The sequence below is a fragment of the Notamacropus eugenii genome, chromosome 5, assembly GCF_028372415.1.
Source record: "Notamacropus eugenii isolate mMacEug1 chromosome 5, mMacEug1.pri_v2, whole genome shotgun sequence".
NCBI classification, from domain to species: Eukaryota; Metazoa; Chordata; class Mammalia; order Diprotodontia; family Macropodidae; genus Notamacropus; species Notamacropus eugenii.
In genome coordinates, this window is record NC_092876.1 from 227168522 (window position 1) to 227184081 (window position 15560).

Below are 15560 nucleotides of genomic sequence, written 5' to 3' on the forward strand. Positions count from 1 at the left end.
TGCTCACAGATTGGGTCCCCCTAGGAGACTTCATGGATCCTAGGTCTTATAATCCCTCACCAACTTTAAACATCAGCCATTAGATGCAAGTAGCTCAAAGCAAGGGTACTTATTAAGAAGCCATAATAAGAAGAGTAACTAAAAAACATTCTCCCAAAATCTGAGATACTTCCAAATAGCAGTGGAAAGAGTGAGCATATATATCACACACCCTGAGAGTCAATCACACACAGAGCTCTGGGGATGACAACGTCAGCAACACAGGCCTTAATATCTCATCTCATCTCTTCTTGGGGAATCTTCAAGTGGCTCATCCTTGGTCCCAGCATCTTTTTGGAACTAGTTGCTCAGCTATGCTCTGTGGGCCTGCTTCCCCCAGTAGCTTGATTTTTAATTGCCAAGGCTTATTATTACTTGAATTTTTACCTGTCTTTTTTCTGCTGCTGCTTAAGAATCACTCTCCTTAGAGTTGCTTCCCTTGACCGTATCCTTGTCTGGACCTGCTACCCACTGGGCATGGCATCTCCTATTAGTTGAGTAGTCCTGCTGTAAGATACAATGGCTAATCAGTGTTTTGCAGGAGAATGGTACCTATTTTCTTGTTTTTTTTGAACATTATCCACATTTTATTGTATATTATATTTATTTTGTTAATTATTTTCCATTTAAATTTTAAAACAAATTCATTATTTATTTATTTGCATCCTTTTCTTTTTAAATTTTGAGTTCCAAATTCTTTCCCTCCCTCTCAGCCATCAACTACCCACTAAGGAGGTAAGTAAAGTGATATCAATTATCTTTCTACTGAAAGAAATTGATAGGAGAAGGGTAAACTTCAGAGATATTTTGAATCGAGGTCAAGGAGAGATCCACATGTATCTGGATGTGTTGAAATGTTCTTCTTCACTTTTAGCTTTGAGGAGGAAACATACTACTTACCAACAAATTTACTCTTTGACTTGCTACTTCTTTGCCAGTATTTTTTGCTGGTGGGTATGTTCTAGAAGGAAAGAAAAGGACTGTCATACAGAGTAAGCCAAATTTCTAACTAGGCAAAGCCTTTGCAGAGTATCAAAGGTGAACATTAATCTAAGTGATACAAGGATTACCTATAACCAGTAGTCTAAGATTACAAAAAGTTCTACCTCTTCCCCACTGTTCAAACAGGTCATTACACTTTCATCTTCTTCTTTGGATTATCCTCCTCCAATAGAATATATGTGCTTCCAGAGGTGAATTGTGGAGTCTGAAATTTCAGTTGTCATTTATATTTTGACTAGATGATAGCTTTCCAAAATGATTAAATAGCTTTCAACCTTCTCTTCATTTCTATTTAGCTTCCAATGATGTAGCACTAGAGTCTTTTTCTAATGTCTTATCATGTCAAGGGAGGGGAAATCCAGATTTCTGAAGGCTATAATAGCAGCAGAATGCAAGGTGTCTCCCATCCTACTGAGTTGAGAAGGATTTTGGTATGGGACCAGATGACAAAACTCTTCTGTCATCTGAGGACCAGCCCGACTAGGTTTGGAGAGCTTTGTTGACAGATTTCTTGGTTTTCTTTGTTTGATTGTTTGTTTTTTGGCCACAGCAACTGTTTCAGAGCATCAGCTGAAAGCTAAGGAAGGCTGGCACTGTTAATTGGTCAAAGAAGCATTCACCGACAAAATGACAGATCCTTGGAAATATTGAAGTTCTGATACGGAGAGCAATACAACATACAGACATTGTCCTTGGGAAAATTCAGCAAGCCAGATGCAAACCCAAACATATAATACAGATCTTACAGCCAGTTCCCATTGCTTTTAAGATTATCTTCCTTCCTGTTCAGATCAATTGCTAATGTAGGTCTCCAATTACTCCATTTCCAGGGCATCAGGGAATATAGTTAAGTGTGGGGTGCTTGATATAGCCTCTTGTTTATAACTGTATATTTTCATATCTCCCTCCCAGTGTGCATTCAGTGCCTTTGCAGCAGAGATGATGTGCCCCAAAGCCTGCTCATGATTTCCTCTGTCTCCTTAGCAATGGTCTGAAATATGCTGCCATTAATTTTGTTTGGGTTACACTAAACTAGCGTCTATTTGCTGAGCTATTCAGTGGAAGGATTTAGTACATTCTGTAACAGAAACTAAGGCTGATTACAGAAGTATATTAACTGAGCAGTTACAGAAGCATGTGAACTGAGTTACATTAACTGAAGCCAATACCACAGAAATGGATATTGATTATTCTTTGTGGAAAAACAACATAAGCAGAGCAGTACACACTTGTTAAAAAAATTCATGCTAAGAATGCAGGGCTGCTAATGGTTTATATCCCTGGACTGCCTAGAATGCAGAGATCTCAGCTAAGGTCTCTTCTAAGTCTCAGTAGATTTCCTGCTAACCCATCTTATGTAGTAGATATGATGGAACCCAATATAAGAAATATTGGGCAGAAAGCCTGAATAAATATTATTGAGCTCTTTATTATGGACATAGAGAGACCAGTTTATGAGTGTTCATCTATTTAGAGTTAGAAAAGACTCCAGAAATTATCTAATCCAATCCCATCATTTTACATATGAGGAAACTGAGCCTGAGAGAGGTCAAATGATTTGCCCAAAGTAACATAGCCAAGTATATGTTGGAGGTCAACTCTCTATTAAGGTCAACTCAGGAATTTAGGCCATGGACACAATTAATGACTTCCATCAATTTGCACCATATGTGGACTATGCATGCCTACAATCATACGTTTAGTTTTGCTATAAACTCTGCATGAGGGGAAAAGCAGGCTCCAGGGATCTGGTAAAGACTGTCAAAGTGGAGCCAAGGACATGAAAATGGGTTACTGTCTCTGAGAACAGCCTCACTCTGCAGTCAGCCATCTGGTGAGTCAGATTCTGACCCTGCTTTTCACACTCCCATGTCCCATCCATCAACTGCAGTGCAGAAAGATCCCAGTGCATAAATCTGGAAGCAGAGGTAAAAGATAACACCGTTTTCCTGCCTGGCACTATCAGAGTATCCTTGGGAAATTATGTCCCAAGATGGTAAAGCTCAGATCTCAGAGCAGAGATAACAGATAACACCTTGCTCCTTTCCCAGTCATTACTCTAGAGTCCCCAAGAAGCAAGGAAAACTGGTGAAAATTCATTGACAATCATAAAAAATGAGAACTTTGTTAAAAGGGGAGAACAAGGAAGCCATTTTGGCTGCTTTTCACCTCAACCCCAGGAGTTGATGTGAGACTGTAGGCCCGGATGGGGAACCCGTGGCCTATCAGGTCCTCAGGGGCAGCGCTGTGACTGAATTAAGCCATACTTAAGGACCTAGAGGGTCACATGTGACCTTGAGGCTGTAGGTTCCCTATCCTAGCTCTAGCTTATAGCATATCTTATCTCTAGCTTTCCTTAGATCTCTGTCAACTGCAAAGAATATACTTCTATAGATCTCATCTGTATGCATACATTTTGTGCATGGGCTTTCTTTGTGCTTTCCTAGTACATATGCTGATGTACCATAAAGTTCTATATTTGGGAAAGATTTGCTGCTAAAAGTGGGAAGTGATAGGGATATAAAAATCAGTCTCTTCCACTTTCCATATTATCTCTACAGACCTAAATAGTATGGTATCTTGATTTGAAACAAAAAAGCCTCAGGCCAATAATATTCCCCACAGCCTATATTTGACAGAACAAATAGATTGGCTCCCATCAGAACTCTCCAGTGTAGCTGATTCAGGTAAGAGGACACAAATAGAAGATATAATCAAAAGATATCTTTTCTTTTGCTTTGAAAAAATTATGTGCTATTTTCACTGCCTAGTTATTTTCCCAGTTTTTTGATAAACATAATACTGAAGTTGTTTTGAGCTTTTGTCCACAGAGTTGGAGGAAGAAAGGAAAGATACAAGTGGACACATTTAACCTATTTGGTCCTTAAGCTTCTAGGTCCTCAAGTGTGGTCCTTTGATTGAATCCAAAATAAATCCCCTTAAAAAAAGGATTTGTTTTGGAAAACTTGGACTCAGTCAGAAGGTCACGTGTGGCCTCAAGGGCACAGGTTACCCACCCCTTCTTCCGAGTCTTGCCGTGTTTTTTCTGCTTCCAAATTCCCACTTTGCTTCTACTGACTCCATATGTCTGCCCAGTAGAGCCAGATCATTGTAATTCTGCAAGATCCCTACTTAGCTCAAGAAGTCTTAGACTAAACTCATGCCACTATAATAAAAATAACAATACTATTCAAGTTAATATATGCTTTTAGTGGTATGCCAATTAAGTAATTAAAGGAGTGTTTTCAAAACTTGATAAAACAATGACAAAATTAATTGGAAAAAATAAAAAATATAGAATATCAAGAGAAATAATTAAAGAGGTAGGAATGAATGAGAAATAGCACTTTCACATTTCTAACTATCTTACAAAGCATCTGTCATCAAAATCATCTGGAACCCCCAAATTCAAAGGCAAACGACAGAATCCTGCCTTGAATGATTTTGACCCAAGTCTTCTTTCAGTCAGAAACAAGGTTTATTTAAACACCAGTTGGGGCAGATGAGTTTTTCAGAATCTGTGCTATTGGTCAGTTTTTAAGAATATGAGCATTGGCCAGACTCTTAAGGAATCTGAACATTTTCATGGAGGCAAGATGCACCTTTTATGCAGAAGATTGCAGAAGATCTGGATATGATATGAGTGGGCAAGTAGTCTGGAAAGCAAATGATTGTCTAGAGTGGGGCCAGGTGCAGACAATGAGGGCCACAATGATAGCATTAACTGCTTTTTTCTTTAGCGGTTCAGATCCCATCCCCACCAGGTTAAAAATAGTGATAAAGGAGAATCAGAAACAATGAAGTTCAATAATCTAGTGCTTAATAAACTGGAAAACATTGCTTAAGAAAGAACTCCCTATTTGATAAAAGCTCTTGGGAAAACTGGAAAGCCATCTGGCAGAAATTAGACTTAGACTAACATTTTATACTATATTCTACAATATATTCTAAATGCATATATATGCCTTAAAGACCACACTATAAAAATTAAAAAAAATAGATCATATACCTCCCACGGGGTAGAAGATGTATTCTTTACTAAGCAAGGGATAGAGACGACTGTAGACAGATAACCTTGATCACATGAAACTGAAAAGTTTCTTTACAAACAAAATTAATTTTTCTGTGATAAGAAGGAAAGTATTTGAATGGGAAAGAATCTTTGTATCAAATTTCTCTAATAATGGTTTAGTATTCAAGCTATGTAACAATTAATAATTATCTAGCTAACTAACTTACATAAGACTAAAAGCCAAATGACTTTTGGTCCAATAGATGAGTGGTCAGAGTTCTCAAAAGAACTGCAAACTACTAACAATGTAGAAGAATGCTCCAAATCACCAATGATAAGAGGAGTGCAAATCGAAACGACCCTGAGGTTTCACCTCACATCCTACAAATGGGAAAGATGATCAAAAATTGAAATAGTCCATGCTGGAGGGGCCATGAGAGGATAGGCACACAAGTGCAATGTTGGTGGAGCTATGGATCAGTATAATCATTTTGTTAAACAATTCAGAATCAGGAAAACAAAATGACCAAAATGTACATATCTTTTGACCCAGAGATTCTATGACTAACCTTGTACTGCAAGGACATTGATAAGAAGAAAGGCCCATCTATATCAAAATACTAATAGCAGCACTTTTTGTGTTAACAAAGAAATAGAAACAGATCAGATGCCCATCAATTAGTAAAAAGTTAAATAAAAAATGTGGAAAAAGTGGAATATTACTGTGTTGTATGAAATGATGAATATAAAGAAAATTTACATGAACATAGAGTAAAATATAGAATGAAGAAAACACCGAACATGATGACATTAATGATGTAAATGAAAAGAACTATACACACATCAAAAGTGAATATTGTAAAATTATAAAGAATAAGCATGACTTGAAAGAAGATGCTCCCATTTTACCCCTTTGCAGAGGAGGGAAACCTATAAGTCTCATACACTGCATAATTTTTCAGACTTTTTTGATGAATTAATCTTGTAGGCTGATTTTTTCCCTCCTTTTATTTTTGATTTCTTACAGAATACTATGCTATATAGGCTGGTTTTCTGAAAAGAGAAAAGGGAGGGATACTGAGAAAGCTGTGATGACAAAAGCAATTAATAATTAATTATAACTTTTTTAAAAAAGAAACCTCAGGAATCACAGATTGTAGCAGATCATTTTCTTTTGTATTATGTTTTGGTTTGTTATATGATTTCTCCCATTGATTTTAATTCTTCTATACAACATGACTATGGTGAAAATGTATTTAATAAGAATGTATGTGCAGAACCTATATAAAATTGTATATTGTCTCAGGGAGGAAGGGGAGAGGTGGGGGGAGGGAAAGAGAAAATCTAGGTTGTATGGTAGTGATTGTGGAACACTGAAAATAAATAAAAAAAAGAAGGCTCAGGGACTGGTCTATCAACCAATACCAGTATAGCTGCCACTATTCACATTAGACTTCTTATATTTCTCTCCAGACCCTTTTTGTGTTGGTTTCACTTGTGTGACTTCTCTTCCTCCTCACAGCAGTCTTTCTCTCCACTACTTACAAACATTCTGTGTTTTTCTATACACCTTTGGCCCACAATATTTTGAGAAATATGAATTTGTTTCTTACAAAGAATGCATTTACACTTTTACATCAAAATATAGGGGGGAGGGAAAAGATTGAAAAAGTTCAATATGACTGCTACATATTTATTTAAATTGAATTCTTTTGTGAACTTCTTTCAAATTTTCTTTTTGGTTTTTATCTAATAGGTAGAAGTTTAGAAATTCCTCTGTATCTCACATATCTGTCTTCTCTGTCATTGTCAGTGCCATATGGGGAAGAAGAATTGCTACAGCATGCCTAAAGATAGATGGAGTTAACTTTGCAAAAATTCGGACACCAATCTGATGGTCCTGATATTTCTTTGAGGTAATAGGAGGTAGGAGCAGCGAAAATCTGACTATGCCACAAGAAATATGTATTTATGTATTCCCACAAGGTGCTACAATCTAGAATTGTAGACCATATCAGAAACTTTTTGGATGCATACACAGTATATAGGTTACGTTATTTATGACACAATATTAATAACAACAGACTTTTTGAATAATCAGAGACCTATGAAATTCATTCTTCTTTCAATTGGATTGATATACAATGTTATGTTCTTCACAGTATTTTGCTGGATCCATATTTTCATTGTCTAGATATGCTTTCCATAGAAGTTGATTGCGAATTTCCTTACCTCCTCATCCTCTGGGACTCTTTTTCTTGTTTTCCAGTAAACCTTATGTATCTTAAAGAGGATTCATCTAGAATGCAACAATCTCATGCTCTTAAGTTTTGGGAGTGGGGATTGAAAGTGGAGTGGAGGGTCACTTGAACTGTTACATTGATTGTCTCTAAATCTCCTTACGTAGCTAACTTACTTCTTTTTTCACTCATATGCCTCCTTCATAATGTCCACAAGTCATTGTTGGTAACATACTGTGGCCTTATCGTAAATACATGTCTTTCCATTATCCTTTAAGTGATTTGATTTTTTTAAAGAAATTATATACTTAGTAATCAGAAGCAAAACCAAATAAATAAATCTGTAAAATAAAGAGTAATCTCTTATATAAACTCTTTACACTTAACAAAATAGAATCAGATAATCAACCTACAAAGGAAAAAATATTTTGTTCTTGTCTTTCCTCCAGGTATGTCTGACATTCTTCTCTTTCTTCCTCTCCCTTTCCCTCTGTCTATTCCTTCCTTCTGTAGGAAAAATGATTCATTATATTGTTTGGGGAAAAACTATCATGCTGTTTAAATTCAACCCTGTGTGCTCAAAGGTGGTATGTACCTAGAATGTTTTCTGAGCCCAGTAACTTTCTAGAAATGCTGAAGATGAATGCACAATATTTTGAGTTCCCCAGGTCCTGGATCTGGGGAAAAGCATTCTATTTTGAGTTGTCATACCCAAGATTTTTGATGTGTCCATCCAAGCTTATGCTCTGAGTTCCCTTGTGTTTTGGCTTTATCCAAATTTTATTGAACATTTAAGTTTTTTTCTATCTAAATCTACCTTGCTTTCAAGCTGTCCTCTCGAAAACTTTGCTTAACTCTCTATGTGTGGTTCATGTGCCGGTACCCTTGTCTAAATCATATATAATATAAATCTTCCAGAACCTGGAGCTATACACATCCTTTCTGGATTGCTTTCCTCTAGCATTAACAATACATTTCTCTTTAAAACTATTTCAGTTTTGGGAGTTTGTTCTCACAAATAACCTCTCTAGACAATGATACAGTAGTGGCGTGAGTGGCAAATAGGCAGTAGATGAACAACTCTGATCACCATACCATTTGTTTAACACTGCTATAACAAACTCATGGATAAGTGTCTATCTAGGCTCAAATATTTCACAGCACTTGAAGGCCTAGGTAAGATCATCTATATCATCTTCTTAACTTTGATTAAACTATTCCAATTTTATTTTATACTTTCATGCCCTTCAATCTGTTCTTGAGCTCAAAGAAACCAAGGCATAGAACTAGAAATGGAGGTAACAGATAAAAAAACATTATTCCCTACCAATCATTGTACTGGAAATGCCTCTTGACTACCTCCAAGGAGAAACATGGGAAAATGAACTAGGAAACAATTTTGGCAGGATGCACTAGACTATCACATCAGACCAATCTCAGTGAAGGACTTCATCTTTACTTAAAAATGGATGGGATAAGTCAGATTTACCTTTGCTAGAACCCCATTGGGTTTTACATAGATGAATGGCTGAGGGTCAAGCTATTGAAACAATTTGTGCCCTGAGGTGAGTTCATTGTCTCACTATTAGAGTTGTTCAAGTCTCAGACTCTTCCAAAATTGTGGAATGTTTGTTTTGCATCTGAAATGCTTTCTGTACAGCTAGATGACACAGTGGTTAGTGCAGGGCCTGAAGTCAGGAGAACTCATGCTTCCTGAGTTCAAACCTGGCCTCAGACACTTACCAGCTATTTGACCCTGGGCAAGTCACTTAACTGTGTTCCTCATCTGTAAAATGAGCTGGACAAGGAGATGGTGAACTGCTCCAGTATTTTTGCCAAGAAAACTCCAAATGGGCCATGAGGAGTTGGATACCACTGAACAACAATGCCATCTACTTTATATTTTGACATTTCTTTCCCTTACCACCTCCAACCTTTTTGAAATCTAAAACAAAGGTGCTATTACATATGAAATTGTAAACTTCTGTTCTTCATGGTGAATCTTATTTTGAAGTAGATATCAAATTCATCAGGAAGCCTTTGGCTTTCAACTATGTATTTTCAAACGTTTCATTGTTGGCCATTTTGTTTTGTTTCTTCACTAACCATCAACACCCCTTTAACTACAGACTTCCAATATGGAAGCTCTCCCTTGAAACAAACAATTTTAGTCAAACAAAACAAATTTATATATTTACTGTGTCTGATATATGTTTCATTGTATATCTCTACTCTCTCACCTCTCCTTAAGAAGTTGGGAACAAGCTTCATTAGTAGTATTCTAAAGTCATGGTTGGTCATTGCATTGATTGTATTACTTACCATTTCAAATTTATTTTCCTTCACATTATTGTAGTCACTACGAACTAAGCCACTTTGTGCTTCAAAGTTTGGAATAGTCTTTCCTGATGTTCAGAATCCTTCACTTTCATTATTTTTCAGAACAATAACATTTCTATTGTTTTCACATATAATTTCTTCAGCTATATTTCAATTGATGTCCACCTGTTTTTTCTCCAATTCCTTCATACAACAAAAAAAATGATACTACAAATAATTTTCTGCATGTGAGGTCATTCACTCTTTGTTTTCTTTGAGATGGCAGTAGTATTGTTGTTCAAAAGGTACGTAAGATTTGTGTTACTTTGGGGGTTGACTGTAGATCCAAATTGTTTTCTAGACTTGGTAAACCATTTCACACCTCCAAGAAGTGAGTTAGTATTGCTGCCCATCCACATCTACTCCAATAACTGACATTTTCCATTTCCCCCTATCCTTACCAATATGATATATATTAGGTAGAAACTCAGAGTTATTTTGTTTTACATTTCTTCTAATATTAGTGATTTATAGCATTTTATACCGTTGTTGATCACTTGCATTTTTTCCTTTGAAAACTGCCTGTTCATATCTTTTAGTCATATTTCCATAAGGGGATAACTCTCATCCTTCCATATTTAGATGAATTCATGATATATCTTGGATTTCAGATCTTTACCAGATAAATTTATTATAAATACTTTTTCACTGTTAATGGTTTTCTTTCTAATTCTCACTGTGATGTTTTTATTTGCGCAAAATCTTTTTAATTTTACATAATTTAAAATTTCCATTTTGTCTTTTATGGTCTGGGATAATAATATATTTGCTTATCATTGTTCTCTTCCCAGATCTACCCCCTCTCTTAAAAGCCCCTTTGCCCTTTCCCATTCTCTAATTATTTCCTTGCTTATTTTAATGAAATTTTTATTTGTAACTGTGGGTACATGTAAGGAGAGTAAAAGGGGAATTCAGTTCTCTTTGCCTAGTTCAAGTAGCTTGAGTTCCAGGAGACATGGATCCTTTTCATCTCCCTCATGCTGCTGACTCTTATGGCAAGTTCCAAGTACAAGAAATAGTAGGTTCCTTCTAGTATAATTCTATTTCCACACTCCTTTTTCTTCTCTTAAAACAATAGTCCAGAACAGAATCACATGTACGCCCTGTGTTTCTTTCTTTACTCTTTTTGCTAGGCTTGAGTATTAGTTATTAGGTAATAACTAAATAGTAATTGTTTCTCTTTTACCCAGGAACCCTGAGGATCTTCCTCTCCTAGTTTGATTTCTTTTTTTTTTGATTAAAGGGGCCATCCCTTGAGCAACTACTTAAAGAAGCCTATTCACTTAATGGATGTATTTTACTCAAAGTGAGAATGTGATATGACTTTAGCCTGAAAGGGCCAGGGTCTCACATTTCATCCTGGGCCATCTCCAGTCATCCTGATGAATATCAGGCCACTGGACCCAGATGGCTCAGGAGAAGAAAGTAAGGTTGGTTATCTTGCCCAGCCCTCCCTCACTCAAATCAAAGTCAACTGCAAGTCATGTCATCATCTTGATGTCATTGTCGTCTTTGAGAACGAAGAACAAACACAACAGCCCTTGAAGAAAATAGGATTCGGAAGGGACACTTGTCTCTTCTCCTATTAGAATACAAACACTAGAATATAAAGGCCTTTTCACTTACTTAAACCTTTTAGGTTTCCCTTGCTTGCTGTGTTTGTGTTTCAACATGAGTTGGCTCCATTCCTTCTTGTTGCCCCTAACAGGCAGAGACAACCACTTCTCAGGTCTTTTGGAGAGTAGAAGGAAAGGGATTTCTAGATGTTGAACCATTTCCTTCTCTATCTCCTGCTGTGACTCTGGCAGGGGCACTAGCTTCAGGCATTTTGGAGAGCTTTGAGGTTTTCTCCCTATTCAGTGACCTAATGGGGTCTGGCCTCATCTATCAAAAGGCCAGGGCAAATATTCAGTTTTATCCCCCTTTCCCAATCCCTTTTTCCTGCTTCACCCCACTTCCTTGAGGTTTCTGGCCCTCTTGTGAAATTCTGTACTGGATGGAGGAGCTGATATTTCTCTTTGATTGTATTGCTTTTTCTTTCATCTGAAACACTTTTAAATCTTTCCCGGGGCATTTGTCACAATAGTTGGGCTCAGTTGCGATATTTTATGTTGTTATCATTTTTATCAGAATTAAGACCTTTCCTTTTCATGAAAGTTTTATGCTCTTAGATTCTAGTTTCCTTTGGGATCAGGAATGGGAACTGAGTTGAAAGTGGTTGGCCACCCAGTGAATCTGAAAGTGGTCATTTCAGAGTCCCTGTGCCTTTCTGGAGGGGTTTCCATGATACCCCAGGGAGAGAAAAATTCTTCTCTAGACCTTGTAGCGCCAATGCCATATTCCAAGAATATACTGGTGAAATTCTGAATTGAAAATACCACAGACTCTCCACATGGAAGACAGAAGCAAAACATTTATTCAGACACCAGAAAGCCAAATCTATCACAGTAACAAAAATCTATACACAGTAACAATGCAGAGGACAACACTAACCTCAAGCCTTCCCCCCACAAACCAGCTTCATTAAACAAATCACAAACAAGCTCTCTCACTCACAGGCAGCAGCTTGCATCCTTCCTAGCTCTGACTACTCTCATGACTAATTTCCTCTCAGCTCTGCCCTAGTTCCACCTCTTCCTGCTCCACCTGTTCAGCAAACTCCTCCCACAAGAGGCTCCACTTGACTTGGACTCATGTGACCCAGGCAGGTCACATGGGCTTATTAATGAATGGGAAAGATCTTCCCATTTAAATTACCATTACAGACCTACATTTCTCAAGTTTGATTTTCAGTCTAGTTTGACTGGTAGAGGAAGTGTCTGGGAGAAAATTGGGTATGACAAGGCCAAGAAGGGAGTTAGGCATTCACTTCTTGCTAGAGAACCATAACTTTCTCCATTCTCTTCTGCCTTCTTTAATCTAGGGATTATTTTCCCCCAGAAGTTTTGCTTTCCAAAACTACTCAACCTTTTCCTTAGGTTAGAGCTCCATAGCATGGGTAAGATTAGAGTTAAAGTTCACCTGGAAGGAGACAGGGTGGCTGTCTCTCTGCTCAGAAAGAAACTAAATTTCAACAACCTTTCTAAAAGAAAACTGAATTAGTGTAAAGTTTGAGGGCAAAACTACTTTCTGGCTTTGATTGACCACATCCCCTTATTGAAGGTGTGAGAAATGGAGCTGAGCAGGTAGTAGAGAGGGTGACCTTGAGTTCTAGGTTTGGTGTTTCTCTTTGTGTTTTTCTCTTCATCAACAAGAGAGAATAGAAGAGTCAGAGTTTGTAAAACTGGAGAAAACAAAATCCAAAGTGCTATTGAACAAAAATCATTACCTGGTTTATAGAACAGCAACTAGAGATGAAAATTTGGGAAATATATTGAATCCTATCAATTAGGGTACAGCCTCTGAGAAAGAGACTAGGAAGAGCAGTCTAAAATACAGGCTAAGCCTAAAGGGAATTCAATTATTATTTATTATTGTTTCTTTTATTTAACATCTATTGGGAAGGTAGATGGTGCAGTGGATAGGGTGCTGGAGTCAGGAAAACTCATCCTTCTGAGTCCAAATTTGGGCTCTGATATCCACCAGTTGTGTGCCTCTGGGCAAGTCATCCAACCCAGTCTGCCTCAGTTTCTTCCTCTGTACAATGAGCTGGAGAAGGAAATGGTAAACTTCTCTGTATCTTCCCCCCACACAAACAATAGTATTTTCCCAATTATATGTAAATATAGTTTTCAATATTCACTTTTATAAGATTTTGAATTCCAAATATTTTTCTCCCTCTCTCCCCTCCCCTTCCCTCACTCTTCCCCAAGACAGAAAGCAATCTAATACAGGCTGTATATGTACAATCATATTAAACATATTTCCACATTAGTAAGGTTTTGAAAGAAGAATTAAAACAAAAGGGAAAAACCATGAAAAAGAAAAAAAACAAAAGAGAAAATAACATGCTTTATTCTGCATTCATATTTCATAGTTCTTTCTTTGAATGTGAGAGAGTCATCACGAGTCTTTTGGAATTGTCTTAGATCCTTGTATTGCTGAGAAGAGCTACCAAAGTTGATTGGATGACCTATTTCTTTAGAGGAGGCTTTCTACTGGCCAAGAACAAGAATTTCCTTTTTTCAATATAAATTTTTATTGTTAACATAATCATCAATATACATGAACTTTTCAGTGTGCAAAGAATAAGAAGGCTATATATAATACTACAAGCTTCTATCAAATAGTTTTTAACCATTTATTTAATTTTATTTAATCATTTATTAATACAGAATTAATACAGAACTAACAAAATTTTTCTATTTGCATTCCTTTCTGAATGTCTTTTCTTGTTTCTCTCTCCATACATATGTGTGTATATATACATATATGTATATACATATGCATGTATATACGTATATACATATATATGTGTGTATATATATATGTATCTGTATATATGTGTGTGTGTGTATATATATATATATATAGTGTGTGTGTGTGTGTGTGTTTGTGTGCATGTACAGTGCAGAATGAGACACACATTTTTAGACTTGGCCAATGTGTTGTTTTGTTTTCTTTGACTATGAAAAGTACATGGTTTCTGAAGTCAGAATGTATGGGTCCAAATTCTGACTCTGATGAGACAAGTAATTTACTTGTCTGACCTTGGGTAAAATACAACCTCCTTGGGCTCCAGTTTCCTCAACTGGAAAATAAGGGGATTAAATTAGATGGCCATTAAGAGAACTTACATCTCTACATCCATTTCTAAATTATAAATTTGCCTAGAAAATGTTATGTAAGGCATTTTGAAAATTATAAAGCATTGTATTGCATTATTTTTACAAGCTATTATAACAAATGAAGGCCAGCATTTGGAGGATAGTGAATAAATGAGTAGGGATAGATCTGGAAATTTATATAGCAACCTCCATTGCTTCCAGTCTGATTTGTTTTCAGGGTTCTTGTTAATCAGTTTTGGAGGAGGTTCTGTTTGCTGGTGTAGGTTTCACCCAGTCTGCAGCTTTTGTATTGCCTCCTATCCAGCACATAGTAGGTTATCCCATACTTGGTAGTCAGCCAGTAGAAGCTCATTCCTCTTACCTATAATCCCATTGCCTTAGGATGCAGAAAATGAGGAGGAACTGCAATGCAATGACCCATTCCCTTTCGCTGATGTGAATTTATCTAAATTTTCTTTTTTTTCAACTACATAAGACTTACTTTATTTTTTTATTTATTTAAGTTTTCAACATTCATTTCCACAAAATTTTGAGTTCCAGATTTTCTTCCCATCTCTCCCCTCCCCCCACCCCAAAATATCGAGCATTCTAATTACACCTATCACAATCTGCCCTCCCTTCTAACATCCCTCCCTTCCATATCCCCATTTTCTCTTTTGTCCTGTAGGGCAAGATAAATTTCTATACCCCATTACCTGTATTTCTCATTTCCCAGTTGTATGTAAGAACAATACTCAACAGTTGTTCCTAAAACTTTGAGTTCCAACTTTTCTTCCTCTCTCCCTCCCCACCCATCCTCACTGGGAAGGCAAGCAACTCAATATAGGGCATATCTGTGCAGTTTGCAAATTACTTTCATAATAGTCATGTTGTGTAAGACTAACTATATTTCCCTCTATTCTATCCTGCCCCCCATTTCTTCTACTCTCTCTTTTGACCCTATCCTTCCTCAAGAGTGTTAACTTCTAATTGCTCCCTACTCCCATTACCCTCCCTTCCATCACCCTCCCCACCCTGCTTATCTCCTCCCTCACTTTCCTGTATTGTAAGATAGGCTTTCATACCAAAATCAGTGTGCGTTTTATTCCTTCCTTTAGTTGAATACGATGAGAGTAAGCTTCATATTTGTTCTCTCACCTCCCCGTTTTTTCCTCCACTGAA